Source organism: Hoplias malabaricus, chromosome 11, assembly GCF_029633855.1.
Source record: "Hoplias malabaricus isolate fHopMal1 chromosome 11, fHopMal1.hap1, whole genome shotgun sequence".
In the NCBI taxonomy this organism is placed as follows: domain Eukaryota; kingdom Metazoa; phylum Chordata; class Actinopteri; order Characiformes; family Erythrinidae; genus Hoplias; species Hoplias malabaricus.
In genome coordinates, this window is record NC_089810.1 from 27,692,065 (window position 1) to 27,710,271 (window position 18,207).

Sequence of the window (18,207 nt, forward strand, 5' to 3'; positions counted from 1 at the left end):
TCCCCTCTTCCAGGACACTGTTGGAAGACAGTCATTCTGGGCCCAAGCACATTTTCAGAGGCTTGACAGTGAGTATAAAGTGCATTATTGTATTTCAGTACACTTTATTTTAAGATGTTTGTACTCCTTATAAGAAGAGGTGGTAATCTGATTATTAATTCTCTAATTCGACACATGCAGCTGTTGTGACTTGGAAACTCTACAGCACTGAATACAAACAACAGTTTCACACAGTGTATGGACTGGAGTGCTGTCTGTGCTGTAGAGAGACATATAAAGACTGTTTACTGGGTTTGTGAACTGCGTATGAATTTTGAGAACTGTTTCTTTTGTCGGTGGTTGCAAAAAAGTTGACAAATAAATGTTTTATGATCAGAAGATTTTGTTGGAATTTTGGAGTCAAAAGCAGTGTTGCTGGCTTTGATAATAATAATAATAATAATAATAATAATAATAATAATAATAATAATAATAATATTAATAATAATAATAATAATAAATAGGGCGGCACGGTGGCGCAGCAGGTAGTGTCGCAGTCACACAGCTCCAGGAACCTGGAGGTTGTGGGTTCGATTCCCGCTCCGGGTGACTGTCTGTGAGGAGTTGGTGTGTTCTCCCCGTGTCCGCGTGGGTTTCCTCCGGGTGCTCCGGTTTCCTCCCACAGTCCAAAAACACACGTTGCAGGTGGATTGGCGACTCGAAAGTGTCCATAGGTGTGTGAGTGAATGTGTGAGTGTGTCTGTGTTGCCCTGTGAAGGACTGGCGTCCCCTCCAGGGTGTATTCCCGCCTTGCGCCCGATGATTCCAGGTAGGCTCTGGACACCCCGCGACCCTAAATTGGATAAGCGGTTACAGATAATGGATAATAATAAATACAATTTAATTATACTGCATTTTTCAAGGACTCAAAGCATCGTGCATGCGTTACGATACAGAGTATAAAGAACATCAAAAGACAGACAAGATAAGGAAGTAAAATATCATATTAAAAGTATGCTTCTGTTTATTATTTGTTGTCTACAGGCTGCTTTGGGAATGGGAGACATGGGGAACTTGTGGGGTATTACAGCGAGGACATGCATCCTGTGTTCTAGAGCCCATTCTGCCAAAAAGTTTATGAAGATTTGGGTGTGTGCGTGAGCCAATGTTTGTGTGTATATATATATATATATATATATATATATGTAAAGATTTTGTATTTTGATTTTGATTTTGTAGGATATGTATATACAATGTTGTAAAGGCTTGAAAATAAAAAAATAAAACTACTGTGCCAGTTTTCCTTGTCTTTAATACAGACTGCACACCTGTGACTTCACCACATTTTAGAGTTCTACAGGCCACTGCCAATAAGGATATTGTATTTGACTCTATTTCAAGCGACCGCGACTGTAGGGAGTTGTGAATGGAGTTCTAAGTTGTGTAATGTGTTTCTCTTTCTTCTTATTGAAACCAGTCCTGCACGACTGGACATCTGAACATGTGTTATATATTTTACTGCAGCATTTTCTTCACTCGGACATTTGGAATATTGTCATTAGCATCATTATCTCTTTAGTCTTTACTTTTATTTCACAGCCTGGCTAATTACCCTTAAATATCTCTAACCACTCACAGGTAGTAATTATTAGTCGTTATGAAATAAGTGGTACCTCTAATATTTGTGAATACTTATTTGTCTGAACCTCAAAACACAGACGTTTAAAAACATGAAAACTGTATAAGCTTCTAATAAATTTTATGCAGAAAAATAGCATCACCTATGGAAATCTGTATGTTCTTAAAATGAGAAGATGTTCATGACCAGGCAGCGATGCTTATTTTTTCAAGGCACTGTACACTTAATAGCACTGGATTTTATTATTGTTTTGCAGTCAGCTGTGCACTACATACACTACATAATAATCCATCATGTCATAGTTGGCATAACATTACCACTCGTTGTGGCTGAGAATGACCATTACGAATAACAAAATTAACGATTTTTGGGACAAGATATTTACTGAATGGAGAACAGTATTTGAATGAATCCTGAACGATATACTCCGTTAACTCTACCATTCACAATAACAGTCTGACAAACATTGACAACAACGACTAAAGTTAAATCAAATCAGGTATAAATCAGGTAATGTTTTTAACAGATGCCCTCAGCGGAAAAACAAAAAAACACATGAACAGTATAATAATGAATAAAAGACGTTATATGCGTATTTAATGTGCTCCTCAGTGTCTCTAAACATGTCTGCGTTCAAGTGCCACACAGTGCTTCTTGAACACGTCAGTATTAGAAGGCGTGGCTGGATGTGGGCGGAGTTGGATGTGGGAGGAGTTGGATGACCAACTCCGCCTTCCTACAGGCTGCAGCGAGACATATTTGGGACCCACTGCGACCCTGAATTGGATAAGCGGTTACAAATAATGAATGAATTCTATTTGAGAGTTTTTGGGCTGTGTTCGAATTCACGAGGGTAGGGAACGATTTCGGACACTACCTTAAAAAAGTTTACTATATAGTGACTAGAGCACCATTTGGGACATTGGGAGAAAAGTCACTGGGCACGGGTGTGGCTTCTGACGTAGTGAGAGGCTGCAGCGAGGAGAAGGGTATCTCTGCAGGCCGGAGGCAGCTCCAAGTGGGAGGTGCAGCTCCAAGTGAGCGCTGAAGAACATTTTAAGCACGACTCAAGCACGTCGCTGGCTTCGAGATATGTAGTTGGCATAAAGGCTCTGGAGATGACCCAGAGGCTAAAGAAACCTTTTAATTAAAAAAAAAAAAAAAAAAAAAAAAACAGGGCTGATATGGAGCTGTTTCTAAAAGCTTGTGTTGATGAGCGAGAAACATGAGTACTAACATGTCTAATTATGCATATTAATATATGTTAATCAGCCAGAAACGCCTTGCCAGTAGGGTATACGTCATATCAGGTATAAAACTGTGGAGTCAGATGCGAAGAGTCAGAACTCTGCGTGGAAGGGCACTAGGTTGCGTTTCTTATGTATTAGTTCTCCTGGATCCAGTATTAAAATAAATACTTTGATTTGCTTTGAACTTCACTCGACTGGTCTTTGTAAAACTTCCGGAACGAGCATGCCTCCCTGAGGAGGAAGGTTGTATTTTGGACCTTTTGGAGATCTTCTAAATTTTAATTACTTTGGGAACGGTCCAAAAGAACGTTTTAATTCTTCAAAACCTAGGCTGTCTGGTTAACTGTGATGTCCTGCTTTGCGTAAAATGCCCTGCACAAAATAGGTATCCTAGTTATTTTCTTTCTTCTAACAAATTTCCATAACTAATGCAGCTCAAATTGCTCTGTTTGAGCATTGTTTGTAAGTTTAAGAGAATGTCAGTGAGTTCTTTGGGAACTCTTTATTGTGTTAGATTATTGTGTAATTTGTAGTACAGCTCTGTGCCTGGTGAACATGTAATTACTGTTTTGTTTTCAGTGTTAATATTGTACCTTGCAAACATTGAGTACATTATATGGAGTACATGGGGCGGCACGATGGCGCAGCAGGTAGTGTCGCAGTCACACAGCTCCAGGGGCCTGGAGGTTGTGGGTTCGATTCCCGCTCTGGGTGACTGTCTGTGAGTAGTTGGTGTGTTCTTCCCGTGTCCGCGTGGGTTTCCTCCGGGTGCTGCGATTTCTTCCTACAGTCCAAAAACACACGTTGCAGGTGGATTGGCGACTCGAAGGTGTCCGTAGGTGTGAGTGAATGTGTGTCTGTGTTGCTGGCGTCCCCTCCAGGGTGTATTCCCGCCTTGCGCCCAATGATTCCAGGTAGGCTCTGGACCCCCTGCGAGCCTAAAATTGGATAAGCAGTTACAGATAATGGATATGGAGTACATTTTCAGCATTATGTGATTTACAGACTTGTTTGTGGTTGGCTTAATATGTGAAATTCTTGCAATAAATAAAGAGAATAACCATTTAACTGAGACCACATGTACTGAGAATGATAATGTTTGCTTACATATAGGCTACTACTCACTTCCTAACAAGAGACGCGACAGTAAATATGGGTTCATCAGCACAGCCCAGTGCTGGGGTGCTATATATTCTTTGCCTGGCATTAGGTTCATGTTTCTCAACTTCAGAGAATCCAATTCTATTGTCAGTATTTCTCTACAGGGATTAGAGAGGCAGTGTGTCCACATATGCACATCTGTGTTAGAAACGGTTGCAACTTAATGTAGAATATATTCATTAAATTTTGTCCTCAAATATTTGTACATATGGTGTATTTCTGAAATAAATCAAACTGAATAAATGAACTATATTAAAATAAATTGATAGCCCTTCGGGCAGCACGGTAGTGCGGCAGGTAGTGTTGCAGTCACACAGCTCCAGGTTGTGGGTTTGAGCCACACTCCATATGATGGTCTGGGAGGAGTTGCATTAGATAAGCAGTTTCAGACAATGAATGAATGAATGATAGTCCTTCTACAAATTCACATGCACAATCCAAGTAATAATAAAGGGAGGCTTTCTGACAGTCTAAGCCAGTGTTATCCAATTCTGATCCTATTCTACCTGTTCAAACAAACTTGATTCAACTAATTTTGAGAGAAGGATGTTCCAGGACCTGGTTCTGATGTCAAATCAAAGCATATGTGATCATCTGAACGCAAAGAGTAATAGATAATACTCTACAACAAGGACATACTTCTAGAATCATTTAAAACCATGCAAAGGAACTAGATGAAGTACAGTGAACCTCTCTGAATGTCTGTTTATATTCTTAATTGAGCCAAATTTCCTGAAAGGTTGCACCACTATCTTGGAATTCATTAAACCATAACTACATCACAGTGAATTTCCATCTTATTAAGTTCACCTAACTTGTAGCTACAGGCACTAACTCTATTGTCATATACACCCACTATGACTGAGTGCTCATGGTAGGTTTGCTGAATATTATGATTATTTGCAAATTATTAGCACCATTTCTCCCATGTCCATTAATGGAAAGGAGCTGCTTTAAATATTTATTTGAATAGTGGGCCATAAGTGTTACTTAAGAGTTTACACATTTAAACTGATTATAATCCAATACTGTGCTGAGTACAAAACAAATAATACAGTCCTATAATTCTGTAATCAAATTAAAATAATGATTGTAGACATGAGAGACCTAATCAGATTACCAAAAATATATAATTAAAATATCAGGAGTGCTATGTATTTCGTTTTCACTGAAACGTAATATTTTAAACTACAACTAATAGAGGGTACCTAGTTCTGTTGGAGAGAAACTATGCCCTTTTTTCAAATCAGAAAGGCTGCATTTCCTACATTCGCCTTCCCACAAAACATTTAGATTAGTAATGTGTCGGTCGCGAACGAACCGGTTCAAAGAGCCGGCTCTTGTAAGTGAACGATGAGAGCCGGTTCCCGTCTAAGACCGAGCCATTTTTTTCTAAGGCTTGTCATTCAACCAATCAGAGAACAACAAGCAAGCTCCAACTCTCCAACCCTCCAAGCTGAGACATTGGTTTTCCTGAATGCCAATCTGCCTTCCAAAAAATAGTTGAAGAATATGTTAAATCAGTTAAATGTTTGTTGACAGCTGTGGTGGGCAGCAGGTAGTGTTGCAGTCACACAGCTCCAGGGGCCTGGAGGTTGTGGGTTTGATTCCTGCTCCGGGTGACTGTCTGTGAGGAGTTGGTGTGGGTCTCCTCCGGGTGCTCTGGTTTTCTGCGGGTGCTCTGGTTTCCTCCCACAGTCCAAAAACACACGTTGGTAGGTGGATTGGCGACTCAAAAGTCTCCGTAGGTGTGAGTGAATGCCCTGTGAAGGACTGGCGCCCCCTCCAGGGTGCATTCCCGCCTTGCACCCAATGATTCCAGGTAGGCTCTGGACCCACCGCGACCCTGAATTGGATAAGTGGTTACAGATAATGAATGAATGACAGTTGTGGTTCTTTTAATCACTACCGTTGAATGCTGCTGTTTTGCACTTTGCAGAGTATTTGTTTATTTTATTACTCAGAAATGGATGATTATTTAATTTAATATGCTATTTTGTAATACATACCTTTTGGGTCCCTTTGTGGTTATTAAGGTGTTTAAATAAAAATCCAGTTATTTATACAATTGAATGTGTGAGTGCAATCAGTGAGTTATTACAAGACCATAGGCCATAAAAACAATTGGCCATTGCAACACTATTTATTATTTTTAATATTGAACAATAATATTTTTTCCATATAGTCATGTAAAATGTAGGTAATATTGTTCTGTACCAGTGGAAATAAGTGGTAAAACAAAGAGCCATTTAGGAGCCGAAGGAGCCGGCTCCCCAAAAAGAGCCGAAATTCCCATCACTAATCTAGATTTCCCTCTTGCTGCGTACGCCCCTCAAGTGGGCGGAAACCAACAAGTGGGCGGAAACCAGCAAGTGGGAGGGGCGTACGCAGCAAGTGGGTAGAAACCAGCAAGTGGGGGATCTAGATGATTCGTGGGAAGGCGAATGTAGGAAAAGCAGCCTTCGTGATTTGAAAAAAGGGCATAGTTTATCTCCAACAGAACTAGGTACCCTCTACTAGTTGTAGTTTGAAATATTACATTTCAGTGAAAACGTAATCTGGTAATGGCAATCTGATTATGGGGTGAACTGCAAACTTCTCGTGTCTACAATCATTATTTTAATTTGATTACAGAACTATAGGACTGTATTATTTGTTTTGTACTCAGCACCGTATTGGATTATAATCAATTTATAAATGTGTAAACCCTTAAGTAACACTGTAGAAAATGGCCCACTGTTCAAATTGATATTTAAAGCAGCTCCTTTCCGTTAATGAACATGAGAGAAATGGTGCTAATAATTTGCAAATAACCATAATATTCAGCAAACCTACCATGAGCACTCAGTCATAGTGGGTGTATATGACAATATAGTCAGTGCATGTAGCTACAAGTGAGGTGAACTTAATAAGATGGAAATTCACTGTAATGTAGTTATTGTTTAATGAATTCCAAGATAGTGGTGCAACCTGTCAGGAAATTTGGCTCAATTAAGAATATAAACAGACAGAAGGTCCTGGAACACCTTCTAACAAAATTAGTTGAATCAAGTTTGTTTGAACAGGTAGAATAGGATCAGAATTGGATAACACAGGCTTAGACTGTCAGAAAGCCTCCCTTTATTATTACTTGGATTGTGCATGTGAATTTGTAGAAGGACTATCATTCATTCATTCATTGTCTGAAACTGCTTATCTAATGCAACTCCTCACAGGCCGTCACATGGAGTGTGGCTCAAACCCACAACCTGGAGCTGTGTGACTGCAACACTACCTGCCGCACTACTACGCCACCCGAAAGGCTATCAATTTATTTTAATATAGTTCATTTATTCAGTTTAATTTATTTCAGAAATACACCATATGTACAAATATTTGAGGACAGATTTGTAATGAATATATTCTACATTAAGTTGCAACCGTTACTAACACAGATGTGCACACACTGCCCCTCTAATCCCTGTAGAGAAATACTGACAATAGGATTGGATTCTCTGGAGTAGAGAAACATGAACCTAATGCCAGGTGAGGAATATATAGCACCCCAGCACTGGGCTGTGCTGATGAACCCATATTTACTGTCATGTCTCTTGTTAGGAAGTGAGTAGTAGGATATATGTAAGCAAACATTATCATTCTCAGCACATGTGGTCTCAGTTAAATGGTTATTCTCTTTATTTATTGCAAGAATTTCACATATTAAGCCAACCACAAACAAGTCTGTAAATCACATGATGCTGAAAATGTACTCCATATAATGTACTCAATGTTTATAAGGTACAATATTAACACTGAAAACAAAACAGTTATTACATGGTCATACGGCTGTACTACAAAATACACAATAATCTAACACAATATCCCAAAGAACTCACTGACATTCTCTTAAACTTCCAAACAATGCTCAAACAGAGCAATCTGAGCTGCATTAGTTATGGAAATTTGTTAGAAGAAAGAAAATAACTAGGATACCTTTTTTGTGCAGGGCATTTTACGCAAAGCAGGACGTCCCAGTTAAACAGACAGCCTAGGTTTCTAAAAGTATCAAACTATACACACTGTCTGAACTGTGGTGTATAAGGGGCCCTGCAGTCTAGTATCTGTGCCTTAAGAATTGAGGTGAGGGCCCTACAGTTCAGTTTACATGCCTTAAAAATTCTGGGGTGAGGGGCATGGCGTAACCACAAACATCGCATTGACCCTGAGACCCTGCTCATCAACACAAGCTTTTAGAAACAGCTCCATATCAGCCCTGTTTTTAAAAACAAATAAAAAGGGTTCTTTAGCCTCTGGGTCGTCTCCAGAGCCTTTACGACAACTACATATTTCGAAGCCAGCGACGTGCTTGAGTCGTGCTTAAAATGTTCTTCCACGCTCAGTTGAAGCTGTACGGCCCACTTGGAGTTGTACCACCCACTTGGAGCTATACGTCCCAATTGGAGCTGTACCACCCACTTGGAGCTGTACCACCCACTTGGAGCTGCCTCCGGCCTGCAGAGATACTCTTCTCGTTATTTGGTAAGTTAAGGCTTTATGTTGTTTCAGCAATAACGCAATACGCAATGGAGAAGCAGATGGAGCTCCAGCGGGAGAAGACGAGACTCGAGGCAGCCCGCGACGCCTTCTACGTGGCCGTTGCCTCTCCGGCTCCTCTGCCACGGCGGTTCGCGGGGGTACCCATCTACACGTCTGCACCGGGATGGGAGCGCCAGCGTGGGCGTGGGAAGCCAAGGCTGTCCCCCCCTCCACCGCAGCCAGTCTTCACTTCTGCCAACCGGTTTGAGGTGCTCAGCTCCTGGCCTTCACCTGCACCTGCACCTGCTCCAGCACCGAAGACTAAACAGGACAGTGTTCTTATTATTGGTGATTCAATAGTTAGACATTTAAAAGTGCCAGGGATAAAGAGTAATGCAATCGTGTCTTGTCTCCCAGGCGCACGTGTCCTGGACGTTGCCAGGCGGCTTCCATCGGCGCTTCAGCAGCGCAAGGACTTCGGCACCGTTGCTCTCCACTTGGGAACGAATGACATCTCTGCCCGCCGCAGCAAGGTCCTGAAGGAGCACTACCGTTCGCTTCTGGATACCGCTCGGAAGAAGACGGATGCTAGGATCATCGTCTCTGGCCCAGGAGTGGAGCCCCTTAAGCAGGCTCTTCGGGCTCCACTCCTGGCTCCTGGATTGGTGCGGCACTGTCGGCGTGGACTACGTCGACAACTGGGAGTGCTTTCCTGAGCGTCCGGCCCTGTATCGTTGGGATGGGATTCATACAAGCCATCTAGGATCTGTAGTTCTCTCTGAGAACATTGAGGTGGTTCTGCGCCGGAACTGACTGGTCATTCCCAGTCACATCAGTCAGGTAGGTGGAATGGATAGCGAGCAGGTAAGTAATATTAAAATTCCTAATGTTCCTCCTGACCATCTCTCTACTGCTAGTAAGATGAGTAGCATGTCCATATCACCCACTCTGATTAACGCTAATAAATTTTTCAGCATTGAAAAATTTGAACAGCATTGAACAGCAGTCTGTTCCCCGCAAAGCTTGTTATCACAAACGCCCAAAAATCAGTTTTAACAACCTAATTAGAATTAACACCAAGGCACTGCAGCGTACGCAATATTTCAGCACTTCCAGCATTAAATTACGGCTTTTAAATATACGATCTCTAACATCCAAAGCACTCACTGTCTGTGATATTATTACTGATAACAAACTCTATGCATTATGTCTCTGCGAAACATGGGCTAAACCCAATGAATACATTGCCCTAAATGAGTCCACTCCCCCAGGCTTCAGCTATTACAGTTGCCCACGAACATCTGGTCGTGGTGGTGGTGTAGCCACAATTTATGACCCTACCATTGACACAACACAAAAATCTAGTTATGATACTAAATCCTTTGAAGTACTTACTCTTAAAGTCACTGCATCAAAAAGGCAGCACTCGTTTATGGTCATCACAATCTATCGTCCTCCTGGCCCTTATACAGAATTTCTTTGTGAATTTGCTGATTTTCTCTCAAGTGTAGTTATTGTATCAGAAAAGGCCTTGATTGTTGGTGATTTCAATATTCACTTTGAGAAGGATCATGATCCACTTAAAATTGCATTTGAATCAATTTTGGATGTGCTAGGGTTCACTCAGAATGTTACTGGGCACACTCATCAATGCAAACACATTGGACCTAGTGTTAACACGGGGCATTGAGATAAAGAATCTATCCAATCTCTTGCTACATGAGACCATCTCTGATCACCATCTAATCACATATGAAATTATGTTAAACTTTGATATTTGTCCACAACCACGCTATATTAGAAAGCGCACTATAACATCCTCAACAGTTAGTGATTTTATCAACAACCTTCCAGACCTTACCACCATTTCTTTTCCAACTCACCCAAATGACCTTGAGCTCATTACAAACAACCTACACCACTTATTGTGTACAAACCTAGATAGTGTTGCACCAGTCAAGACCAAACAATTTAGAGGGAAAAGGCTTGCTCCATGGTACAGTGACAGCACGCGTGCATTAAAACTGGCTGCTCGTAACCATGAACGTAAATGGAGACACACAAAACTAGAATGTTTCCGAATTGCATGGCAGCACAGCCTCACCGACTACAAACATGCCTTATCTAAAGCCAAATCACAGTACATCTCTTCCCTTATAGAAAACAACAAAGACATCCCTAGATTCTTTTTAGCACTGTATGAAATCTAATTGGCAACAAAAAGGAAATCAACCCCATTGTCCCCTCTGATTTCTGTAGTAATGACTTTATGAGGTTTTTTAATGATAAAATTGATTGCATTCGCCTCAAAATCCAAAATCAGTCCAAAGTCACATCGGCTCTCGTAGATGATTACTTGAATTCTGTCGATGAAAATTACTTGCTTAGTTTAATTAGCTCACCTAAATCAACTTCATGCTTACTGGATCCTGTACCAACACAATTATGTAAACAAATTTTACCTAAAGTCATTAGACCATTGCTCACCTCTGAAACTAGCGGTAATCAAACCAATTATTAAAAAACCCAATCTTGACCCTCTTGTACTCGCAAACTACAGGCCAATATCAAACCTCCCTTTTATTGCTAAGATTCTAGAAAAAGTTGTGTCACAGCAGTTGTGCTCTTATCTACAAAACAATGATATTCATGACATTTTTCAGTCTAGATTTAGACCAAATCACAGCACAGAAATGGCTCTAACAAGAGTAACTAATGACTTACTCCTTTCACATGATAAGGGCTATATCTCTATTCTGGTGCTGCTTGACCTTAGTGCAGCGTTTGATACCATAGATCATGTGATGCTTCTTGATAGGCTGGAAAATCTGGTAGGAATAAAAGGATCTGCCCTCTCTTGGTTCAGATCTTATTTATCCGATCGTTATCAATTTGTTTATCTGAATAATAAATCCTCTAATCATACTTTAGTTAAATATGGTGTTCCACAAGGATCAGTGCTTGGCCCTGTATTGTTCACACTCTACATGCTGCCACTGGGTAGACTAATCCGTAAGCATGGGATTCAGTTCCACTGTTATGCTGATGACACACAACTGTATATATCAGCCAAACCCAATGATGTTGCTTGTCTACGTAAAATAACAGAATGTCTAACTGAAATTAAAGATTGGATGATGCAAAATTTTCTCATGTTAAATTCTGATAAAACTGAGGTATTGTTACTAGGTACAGATACTCAGATACATTCACTCAGAAATGCTGCTATTTACCTTGATAATTCAACAGTAAAACACAATGCCATCATTAAAAACTTAGGGATAGACTCTCACATTTGATACCCACATATATAGTCCCCAATACAGTCAAAACCGCCTTCTTCCACTTACGCAATATTGCCAAAATTCGGCATATTTTATCATTAAAAGATGCAGAGAAACTAGTGCATGCTTTTATAACTTCACGTCTAGACTACTGCAATGCGCTCCTGGCAGGGAGCTCGTGCAAAGCGTTACACAAGCTTCAGTTAGTTCAAAATGCAGCAGCCAGGGTGCTCACTAGAGCTAGAAAATTCGAACATATCACCCCAGTTCTCTCGTCCCTACACTGGCTACCTGTAAAATTTCGCATTGACTATAAAATACTCCTCTTAGCTTATAAATCTCTAAATGGTTTAGGCCCGCAGTATCTTACTGAACTTCTCATATCTTATCGCCCATCACGTTCACAGGATGCGCATCTACTCTTTGTTCCTCGCATTAAGAAAAACACAGTAGGAGAAAGAGCCTTTTCTCACAAAGCTCCTCAACTCTGGAATAGCCTTGCGGTTAATGTTCGGGGCTCAGACACACTCTCAATCTTTAAATCTAGATTAAAAACCTACCTTTTCAAACAAGCTTTTAGTTAATCACTCACTTTCAGGTTACTCCTTCTCTATTGGTGTTCGGGCTGGTTTTCATATTATCAATGTTCTGTATTAACCCTGTCATATCAAGATAGCTACAGCATTTTTAGTTAGCTTTCTAGTAACCGCCAAAACGCTGTCTGTCGCTGGGTTCTCTTGCCTGACACGTGGAAGCTTTTTTCGCAGGACAAATTTGCCCGTTCTTTACCATGACCCTACTAACCTCTTTATTTTTATTATTTCCCTTTGTCTGGCTTTCTTTCTCCTGTCTCTCTCATGCTTTGAGATGTCCTGCTGCTCTCCAGGTGTTGCCCTGATTCAGCCCCTGTGTATCCTGTACAAGATCCTGGCCTTGTCTTATCTACACTATCATGCTTGGCCATGCTGTTTTATCTCAGATTAACTCTGCACCTAATTTTAACAAACACAGAATCCCTGATCACCTCCTCCTTCATCAGACTCATACATCACTAATATCATCATCCTCATCATTTTCTTTCTGCTTCTCCATCATCACTAATATACTACATTTATATTACTATAACCCCTTCATCTGTCATCATTTCACTTTTACTTCTGTTCTCTGTTGTGTCTCCGGTGTCGACCCGAGGAGGATGGGTTCCCCGTATGAGTCTTGGTTCCTTCCAAGGTTTCTTCCTCGTGTGCTGAGGGAGTTTTTCCTTGCCACTGTTGCCCCTGGCTTGCTCATAGGAGGCTTGGACCCGGATCTCTGTAATGCTGCTTTGTGACGACTTTTTGTTGTGAAAAGCGCTATATAAATAAAATTTGATTGAATTTGATTGAATACACCAGTAGGTGGCAGTAAAGCATCATGATTCACGAAATACACAAACTTAACGTGTTAACACGTAAATACCTTAGCGTGTTAACACGAAATTATACGCTATGTGTTAACACGGGGAATCCAACACATTTAGAGACCAACGGCATTCCATAGCATCGGGTTGAGTGCTTTTGTTCCGGCGTACGTGATTCGGCCCGAGTGTGGATACAATTTTGCTAGCTGGGGCGCGGCTTCGATCCGTGTAGTGACTCCGGGCCAAGTGCAGCTGTAACTCAGTGACACGTCAGAGATTAGAATCACAAATAGAACCCGGACTGGATCCAGATTGTATCTGCTAACCGTAGCTGACTGCTGTGCAAATATGCCGGAGGAAAAACGGATCCGGACCTGCTATGTGGGAATATACTTCTTTAGCAATGTTGAGAGAGACAACTGTGTTTTAGCTTTTACTGATTCCTTAATCTATGATCATACCCTGGACATTTTATGAGTAAGTACACTAAATATTCTACAGATTGCTCCTTTAAAGACCCATAGTTGTCCTTTCGTGTTGCCCATTAAATGTCCCTCCTATTGGGGTCCTGTTTTCTGGCAATCTCACTGATCACCACCAGGGTTCACCATTTCCCCTGTAGGTTCACTGCAGTATCTCACATTAACACACTTGAATAAGCAGAATAAACAATACACTAGTGTTTGCTTACTACAGATTGAGTGTGCAATTATTCTGCTGCAGTTTTGGTAACAATTTTTTGGCTTCTCTGTTTCCTCATCGTAAATGAACACATGTCTTCACTCCAACTATAATGAAAATCAAATATTTTTTTTTAATATGAGTTACATAGCTTAAGGACAGAAGATAAGAAGGAACATTTTTGCTGGGTTCTTTATTTACCCAGTTTTCCACTTGATTAAACATATCCCATCTGACTAATCATTTGTCCATATTCCAAGTTTTTTCTCTGGTGACACTGAACAGTTCGCGTAACTTGGGAATTTGACAAACAGATACGAAATAATCCAGGTAATAAGCATTTAGACAAAGCCAGTAACAGAGCAGCGATAGAAACAAGTAAACAGAGGGACTTTTCAAACCTGACGGCTGAGAGACAGGCTCAGCTCCCTTTGGCCAGTTTCCTGAATGTCAGCCAGATCTCAAACTCATCATATGGTTTTAGGGTATTTGGTATCACGTTATATTTGTAACATATATCTACACTAATATCATACACACTACTCTTAAAAAGTCTCAGGCATCTAAGAAAATGTTATGCAAAGCTATATATTAGACAATTAATTTTAATTAATTAAAACTAATATAACCTAAATTAATATAAACTAAACTAATATAAAGGTGCCAAGGCATTTATCAACTTTTGTGTACTTGGGGTACTTTGACAGGTACCCTCATTTACAGTGTAGTCAAGGGAGATACATGCTACAACCAGGATAGTTTTCTTCTGTTCATCCTTTATGCAACTTTTATGGTTTAGGAAATGTTTGACAATATATGAATTTAATATAGATTGTTCATGAATGTATGACAGATATTGACAATCTATATTAAATTTATATACGTATGACATATATAGACCATCTTTACTAAATTCATATACATTGTTCATATATATTGTTCATGTATGTACAACATGTGGATGATCTTTATTAAATTCATATTTAATTGCACAGTACTGTGCAAAAGTTTTAGGCACCAGAGATTAAGATTTAAAAAGCTATTTATCTGAGCAGTAAGTGATTATTTGCTAAAAAACAAACAACATTCAAACAACACTTAACACCCAACTTTAGAATAAAAGTAAATAACATTATTCCAGTAAGTGTGATATTGTGTGTTTGAATTGTGTTGGTTTAACTTTTTCCAAATCTCTCCTAGTGGAGTCTGTATTATTTGAGGTGATCATCCAATACCTAGATTTACCAGTTAATAAATAATGGTTTTAAATAATGTGTGCGGTTCATTTAACAAATGCATACAATCAAGGAGAATCTGAATAAAATATTGTTCTTCAAATTCACTCACACCTACTACTTTATAGAAAAATATACCTTATATTTCTTATTTGATTTATATTATTATTATTATTATTTTGTATTTACTGTGATTATATATAACCATATACAAGCACCACACTTATTGAGAAAGCATTAGTTTAAATATTTATAATTATCTTCTTAGGTGCTTAAGACTTCTGCAAAATACAGTACATTGTTCATGTATGCATGGCATATATGTCTGATAATATATGAATTTAATATGGATTGTACATGTATTTTTAGTGTCATATATTAAACTTGTATGATTGAGGTAAACACACAAGAATCATTTCTGATTTTTATAAAACTTTTCCATATGGGCAGGAATATACAGAATTAATATACAGGATTAATTTTCTATAAATATCCTTGATTTCAGAAAAAATATATTAAAGGAGCAACTGTCTACAAGCTTTTAGAAGAAGATGATGAAACACCTTTCAACCCCTTTAGCAGGGGGCTGCCAACCACCTTGGTACCAAGTGAGCAGTTTGGCACCTCAGCCGTGAAAGAATAATTCCTTGCTGTTTGCAGAAATTGAACTGGTGACCCTCCAACTTCAAGCTCACTTCCCTAGCCTCAAGGCCATGGCTGCCACTTTTGGCTGCAAAGGAACTGAAGTATATGTTTTTGATCAAAGTGAAGTGAAGGCAAAGTAACAGTTGACGAACATCAGCAATGTTCTTCATAAATGCAAACCTTATAAACACTTAAATCTATGCCCTTTTTCTATTTTTTTTTTCTATGCACAGAGAACTGGGAAGTGTTAGGATATGGTGGGTGCCTGTGTGTGTGTGAGGTCTGAGTGTACGTGCAGCACTGCGTGAAGCTCACTCTGGAGGTGGAGACACAGGAGGAACAGGATACAGGAATGTGGCAATATGCACACTAACTAACACACACTCACACAAGGAGAAAGCTACAGAATGGTTTAGGCAGGGATGGAATAATTTTATATGAATTTCTTAATACATATATATTTATATATACATATTGTCACTGTCTGAACAAAACTTCTATCTCTGAAATGGTAACTTTAAAGGACAAGGAAAATCATTTGTATATTTAAATGTAAATGAATGTAAAAAGATCTTAGTTCAACTAGTTTTGGGCCATTTCTTTTGACCCATTTCTCTTAAGACTTGTTAACAATGTAAAAACATATTTACAGCTTTTTTCATTTAGATCCAAAATATTTTTATTTTGGATAAAAAAATATACAATTATTAAGACATTGTTTTAGGCATTTTTAACATTATTTTTACAATCTTGGAAGATTGTAGATGTCAAACTCTTGGAGGAATTGATTGTTCCCAGGCTAAACTGTGGGGAATTGCATCACAGGGTCATGCTATCATTAAAAGCATCAGCACACTCATTGACCTACACACACACACACACACACACAGCTCTGAGCTCATACAAGCTCAGTTGCTGGCACGTTAATGTAGGCATGTGTGTACACGTGTATGTACGAAATTAAAACATGCATATCATCATCAAATGCCACAGATCTAACAGACATATCAAAGCACTGAGAAACTCAGAATTGTAGGAAACTGATCACAGCCATGCACCTTCAGCTCTGTGCTAAAAGCCATGTTTGTTTTATTATATATATTATATAAACACTGAAGTTTTCACAGACTCCTAACTATTATTACTATTATTACAAGTAGATTGACCAGAGGAGGATAGGTCACCACTAGTGAACCTTGGTTCCTTCCAAGGTTTCTTCCTTAGCTGAGGGAGATTTTCCTTGCCACTGTCGCCCTTGGCCTCGCTCACCTGGGGAATTTTACATCTTTACATTCTTTACATTTCGGTGGCACGGTGGCGCAGCAGGTAGTGTCGCAGTCACACAGCTCCAGGGGCCTGGAGGTTGTGGGTTCGTTTCCCGCTCTGGGTGAGGAGTTGGTGTGTTCTGCGTGGGTTTCCTCCGGGTGCTTCGGTTTTCTCCCACAGTCCAAAAACACACGTTGCAGGTGGATTGGCGACTCAAAAGTGTCCATAGGTGTGAGTGAATGTGTGTGTCTCTGTTGCCCTGAGAAGGACTGGCGCCCCCTCCAGGGTGTATTCCTGCCTTGCGCCCAATGATTCCAGGTAGGCTCTGAACCCACCGCGACCCTGAATTGGATAAGCGGTTACAGATAATGAATGAATTCTTTACATTTCATGTCAAAACTTTGTCTTACTGGAATTCTGTGAAGCTGCTTTGTGACAACATCAGTTGTTAAAAGTGCTATACAAGTAAATTTGATTATATATATATCCCTGGAGGATTCCCGCTCTGGGTGACTGTCTGTGAGGAGTGTAGTGTGTTCTCCCTGTGTCCTCGTGGGTTTCCTCCAGGTGTATATATAGCCGGGTGTGTGTGTGTGTGTGTGTGTATATATATATATATATATATATATATATATATATCATACATGAAACGTTCTTGTTTTTTTTAATGGAAACACAAATGAGATGTAATGAAATGTAGCAAATAAACAGGACTTGCAGAGTTTGTCAGAGTAAGAAATATTGAATTTAACGGAAAAGATGACTGTGTGCTACAAATACTACCTTTATCAAAAAAAAAAAACACCTTTTACAACAATTACAGCCTGACTGACCCTAGGCAATCTAGCTTTCAATTTTTCGAGGTAATCTGATGAGATTTCACCCCATTCCTCCTGGACCATCTCCCACAACTTGGATTGACTTGATGCAGTCTTCCTCCATACCAGACGCTCAATCTGCTCCCACAACAGCTCAATAGGGTTCAGATCCAGAGACTGTGCTGACCACTCCATTACAGTCAGAATTCTAACTGACTCCTTATATTTTAAGTATTGCTGACACATTTTGGGGGTGTGTTTGGGTTCATTATCGTGTTGTAGGATGAAGTCACCTCTTTACTGGTGATGCTGACACTGTTGTTTGACGGGTTCCA